Source organism: Oncorhynchus mykiss, chromosome 5 (assembly GCF_057628025.1).
Source record: "Oncorhynchus mykiss isolate SJ-2025 chromosome 5, ASM5762802v1, whole genome shotgun sequence".
Classification (NCBI taxonomy): domain Eukaryota; kingdom Metazoa; phylum Chordata; class Actinopteri; order Salmoniformes; family Salmonidae; genus Oncorhynchus; species Oncorhynchus mykiss.
The window spans coordinates 18,280,097-18,286,096 of record NC_143026.1 but is presented as its reverse complement, the minus strand read 5'-3'; the positions used below and the strand labels follow the sequence as shown (position 1 = coordinate 18,286,096).

At 49.0% G+C, this 6,000-nt stretch overlaps 1 pseudogene; it reads right to left on the bottom strand.

The window, feature by feature from the left end:
* Positions 1-2,110: 2,110 nt before the first annotated feature.
* Positions 2,111-6,000, bottom strand: part of LOC149983186 (uncharacterized) — a 37,362-nt pseudogene continuing 33,472 nt past the window's right edge.

Here is a 6,000-nt window from a genome sequence, read left to right as displayed (position 1 = left end):
GGCAGGGACAGAGAGAGCTGGAGTGAACGGCAGGGACAGAGAGAGCTGGAGTGAAAGGCAGGGACAGAGAGAGCTGGAGCGAACGGCAGGGACAGAGAGAGCTGGAGTGAACGGCAGGGACAGAGAGAGCTGGAGCGAACGGCAGGGACAGAGAGAGCTGGAGCGAACGGCAGGGACAGAGAGAGCTGGAGTGAAAGGCAGGGACAGAGAGAGCTGGAGTGAACGGCAGGGACAGAGAGAGCTGGAGTGAACGGCAGGGACAGAGAGAGCTGGAGCGAACGGCAGGGACAGAGAGAGCTGGAGCGAACGGCAGGGACAGAGAGAGCTGGAGCGAACGGCAGGGACAGAGAGAGCTGGAGTGAAAGGCAGGGACAGAGAGAGCTGGAGTGAAAGGCAGGGACAGAGAGAGCTGGAGCGAAAGGGAAACTAGTGAGTAGCCTATTATGTGTGTGGTTGTTTGTGAGAGAAGCATTGTGGGTATGTGTGTGTGAGCTCACAAACGTGTGTGCCTGATTTCAAAGAACAAAGGAAGCTAAATGAAACCTAAGCCTTGAGGAGCAAAGCTGACAAAACACACCAGGCCCAGGTGGTTAATGGGCCAGAGGAAGGGCCTGTTGACCAGCCAGAAGCACCATAGAGGACCCCATTCTGGGGCCTGCAACCCAATTGGCACCCTATTCCCTATATAGAGCACTACTTTTGATCAGGGCCCGTAGGGCACACACAAATCTGCCCTCCCTCGCCCTCTCCCCTCCTCTCCCCTGCAGACCTGGCCCATCTGCTAGATATTACACCCCATCACAAGATCTTGAGTTTGTCCAACACGTGTTATGGATGGGTGATCCTGAGATTATACACAAGGCCCACGGTGTAACTCAATTACTTATTTTTCATTCTTTTATTTCTCTGCTCTGCTGAAGAACATTCCCCCACTACCCATCTAACCAGTGATACTGTCTCGTCCATAATATCACGAGTAGACGTATGAAGTCAGAAGTCTGCCCATAATCGCACTTTCCTTACCCAATATGTACATGAATTAAGGATGTGGTTAGTAGAGCTGTGTGGAGGGCCAGCAAGTCTTCATAAAAAAAACACTTTGTAATACCATTTCGGTTCATTTCAGCTCAAATTGGTTCACACTAGTTCACAATGTCAAGCCAATTCTCCCATGTCAAGCCCCTATCACACAATGCAGGCTCCCTCAACAACAGAAACGAAACATGAATACATACTTCTTTTATGATTCTTTTGTGTGTTATTTTGCAAACCAAGTGCAAAATCCATGTAAAAAATGTGCTGACCAATACAGGAAGTCATTCATGACAGATGTTTGCCTGACTCGTCTGTTCCATTGTGTTTCTCTGGTTAACCAGACTGTTTGGTCTTTAGCGGCGTCCAACAAAGTTATGTTCATATGGCATCACATTTGAGTTATTCTAGAATTACTCTGCAATATCCCAAAATTGCAATCCCACAGCTAAATAAACATATATACAGCAGAAAGGTCTCCTTCAGATCCGTGAGTCCATTACAACATGGCTGTATAAAACAGCCATAGAAGAACTGCCTTCAGGCATCTACTGGATTAATGTTGGGTGACTCTCGTTGTTTCTTGTAAAAACACATTGACAATGTGTCACGCCCGGACCTGAGTATTCTTTGTTTTCTTTATATATTTTGGTTAGGTCAGGGTGTGACGAGGGTGGTATGTGTGTTTCTGTCTCATCTAGGGCGATGTCTAGGTGTGTGTGTCTAGTCTAGGCATATTGTAAGTCTATGGTGGCCTGGATTGGTTCCCAATCAGAGGCAGCTGTTTATCGTTGTCTCTGATTGGGGAACCTATTTAGGTTGCCATTTTCCAGTTTGGGTTTGTGGGTTATTGTCTATGTTATGTTGCATGTTAGCACAGTGGTTTTTAGTTAGTTAGTTAGTTAGTTAGTTAGTTAGTTAGTTAGTTAGTTAGTTAGTTAGTTAGTTAGTTAGTTAGTTAGTTAGTTAGTTAGTTAGTTAGTTAGTTAGTTAGTTAGTTAGTTAGTTAGTTAGTTTAGTGTTAGTGTTTTTTCGTCTTTCATTAAAATCATGCATTCACACCATGCTGCGCTTTGGTCTACACAATACGACGATCGTGACACAATGACATGGATTTAGAGACCACAACCATCTTGTTACTGGTGTAATCCTTGTGTAATACAATGTCAGGAGCCAGACCTGTGTTGATGGAGTTGGAGGTTGAGGGTCGGAGGCTGTGGTGTGGGTGGTGGTGCTTGTGAGGAAGCTGGAGAGTGGTTGGATGGGCTGGGACAGACAGACACACAGATCATCCCTGGTAATTTACTGAGGCTAATCGCAGTAGATTCTCTTTGACAAGCGAGATTACACACACAGATTGGGGCTGGACAATGGGGATTTGGCTGCCATGCAATGTCTCCACTGTGGAGGGAGGACAAAGGGTTGTATCAGACAAGGGGATTGAGTGAGGGGTGGTATGTGCGTGTGCGTGCGTGCGTGTGTGTGTGTGTGTGTGTGTGTGTGTGTGCATCAAGATTATTATAGTTTTGTGATTTTCTATTCGTTTTTATTTCTATTAGTTCGAAATTCAGTTTAGTTTCAGTTCGTTTTCAGATTTGATGTTAAGGTGGGATAAGGGGATCTCTGACAGTGCAGGACAAGCCAGAGACTTTTTCTAGGGTCCATCAGCAACACTCAAGACGATGGTACTGCTGGGAGTTTATCATTATGCCTTAAAGGTATGTCCTTCTCCTAGATGGCTAGGTTTGTCATTGTGAATAGGCTACTTCAGACTTGACACTTTTCTGCTGGAATAAGCATGGCAGTTTGTCTTTAATCCTTTACTGTACCTGCATGTTGTCTGAAAATAACACACATTTTTGAGAGGAGATATTTTCTTTCTGGAGATCAGACCTATTTTCAGAGTTGTCTTCAGTCCTCTTAATGAATGCCATGTCAGAAGTGACCACACAACGAAGGAGGCTGAGATAGAGAAAGAGAGACAGCGAGAGAGAGAAAGAGAGAGGGAGAAAGACAGCGAGAGAGAGGTAGATGCAATGAGAGAGACAGCGAGAGAGAGAGAGATGCAGGGAGAGGAGAGAGAGAGAGATGCAGGGAGAGGAGAGAGAGAGATGCAGGAATAGAATAGAGAGAGAGATGCAGGGAGAAGAGAGAGAGAGATATACAGGGAGAGAGAGAGAGAGAGGGAGATACAGGGAGAGGAGAGAGAGAGGGAGAGGTGAGAGAGTGAGGGAGAGGAAAGAGAGAGAGAGGGAGGGAGAGAAGAGAGAGAGGGAGGGAGATGGAGATGCAGGGAGAGGAGAGAGGAGAGAGAGAGGGAGATGCAGGGAGAAAGGAGAGAGAGGGAGATGCAGGGAGAGGAGAGAGAGCGAGAGAGAGTGAGATGCAGGGAGAGGAGAGAGAGCGAGAGAGAGTGAGATGCAGGGAGAGTACAGAGAGAGGGAGAGAGAGAGGGCGAGAGGGAGATGCAGGGAGAGGAGAGAGAGAGAGGGAGAGGTGAGAGAGTGAGGGAGAGGAAAGAGAGAGAGAGGGAGGGAGGGAGAGAAGAGAGAGAGAGAGAGAGGGAGGGAGATGGAGATGCAGGGAGAGGAGAGATGAGAGAGAGAGGGAGATGCAGGGAGAGAGGAGAGAGAGGGAGATGCAGGGAGAGGAGAGAGAGCGAGAGAGAGTGAGATGCAGGGAGAGGAGAGAGAGAGAGAGGGAGAGGTGAGAGAGTGAGGGAGAGGAAAGAGAGAGAGAGGGAGGGAGAGAAGAGAGAGAGAGGGAGGGAGATGGAGATGCAGGGAGAGGAGAGAGGAGAGAGAGAGGGAGATGCAGGGAGAGAGGAGAGAGAGAGGGAGATGCAGGGAGAGGAGAGAGAGCGAGAGAGAGTGAGATGCAGGGAGAGGAGAGAGAGAGGGAGAGAGAGAGGGAGAGAGGGAGATGCAGGGAGAGGAGAGAGAGAGATGCAGGGAGAGGAGAGAGAGAGAGGGAGATGCAGGGAGAGGAGAGAGAGAGAGATGCAGGGAGAGGAGAGAGAGGGAGATGCAGGGAGAGGAGTGAGAGAGGGAGATGCAGGGAGAGGAGAGAGAGGGAGATGCAGGGAGAGGAGAGAGAGAGGGAGATGCAGGGAGAGGAGAGAGAGAGAGATGCAGGGAGAGGAGAGAGAGAGGGAGATGCAGGGAGAGGAGAGAGAGAGAGATGCAGGGAGAGGAGAGAGAGAGAGATGCAGGGAGAGGAGAGAGAGCGAGAGAGAGTGAGATGCAGGGAGAGGAGAGAGAGAGGGAGAGAGAGAGGGAGAGAGGGAGATGCAGGGAGAGGAGAGAGAGAGAGATGCAGGGAGAGGAGAGAGAGAGAGGGAGATGCAGGGAGAGGAGAGAGAGAGAGATGCAGGGAGAGGAGAGAGAGGGAGATGCAGGGAGAGGAGAGAGAGAGGGAGATGCAGGGAGAGGAGAGAGAGGGAGATGCAGGGAGAGGAGAGAGAGAGGGAGATGCAGGGAGAGGAGAGAGAGAGAGATGCAGGGAGAGGAGAGAGAGAGGGAGATGCAGGGAGAGGAGAGAGAGAGAGATGCAGGGAGAGGAGAGAGAGAGAGATGCAGGGAGAGGAGAGAGAGAGAGATGCAGGGAGAGGAGAGAGAGAGATGCAGGGAGAGGAGATAGAGAGGGAGATACAGGGAGAGGAGAGAGAGAGGGAGATGCAGGGAGAGGAGAGAGAGAGTGAGATGCAGGGAGAGGAGAGAGAGAGGGAGATGCAGGGAGAGGAGAGAGAGAAGGAGATGCAGGGAGAGGAGAGAGAGAGGGAGATGCATGGAGAGGAGAGAGAGAAGGAGATGCAGGGAGAGGAGAGAGAGAGAGATGCAGGGAGAGGAGAGAGAGAGGGAGATGCAGGGAGAGGAGAGAGAGAGAGATGCAGGGAGAGGAGAGAGAGAGAGATGCAGGGAGAGGAGAGAGAGAGAGAGATGCAGGGAGAGGAGAGAGAGGGAGATGCAGGGAGAGGAGAGAGAGGGAGATGCAGGGAGAGGAGAGAGAGAGAGATGCAGGGAGAGGAGAGAGAGAGAGATGCAGGGAGAGGAGAGAGAGAGATATGCAGGGAGAGGAGAGAGAGAGAGATGCAGGGAGAGGAGAGAGAGGGAGATGCAGGGAGAGGAGAGAGAGAGAGATGCAGGGAGAGGAGAGAGAGAGAGATGCAGTGAGAGGAGAGAGAGAGAGATGCAGGGAGAGGAGAGAGGGAGATGCAGGGAGAGGAGAGAGAGAGAGATGCAGGGAGAGGAGAGAGAGCGAGAGATGAGAGGAATTAGGTCTTAATCCATCAACCCCATGGAAAGCTCATAACTCAATGAAACCAGCCATAGTGGTTTCTATCATATAGATGACTTTCACAGAGACAAAATGATCACATGCCAAATGAAGCATATATAGTGGTCATGTGTGAATATTCTATATTGAATGAGGGGAAGGCTCCAGAGGGCTTGCCTTGGTGGTCTAATTAATGCTACATTACATTTACAGACCTCATATAATAAGACCCAGTTATGATTCTGAGGTTGTCAGACGCAGACCTCCTCACAAAGCCAACATCCCCCTGGCCAACTCATATTGAATGGTTTTTAGTCCTTTTTTAAAGCCACAGTCGGTGAGGTGTCCATTCATTTCAATTAATTAAATAAAATACCCCAATTGATTTGGAAGAATATGGCTTGTAAATACCTTAATGAGGTATTTACACAACCTATTATTCCATTGTTTATGTTTTGGTTGGTGGCCCACGCTTTCATGGTATGTATAGAAATTACTTGGATAAACGCTGTGCAATCAACCTGAATCGCCATGCAGCAGAGCAGAATTAAGAGGTATGATCAGACGCTACAGGGAGCAGTTCTTCGATGGTGAGGGGCCAGAGAGGGAGGAACATTTCTTCCTAATCACATAACCTAATAGAATTACTGTACTTCTTGATTGGAGCACAAGTGTTAGGCAGACCAATAGAGA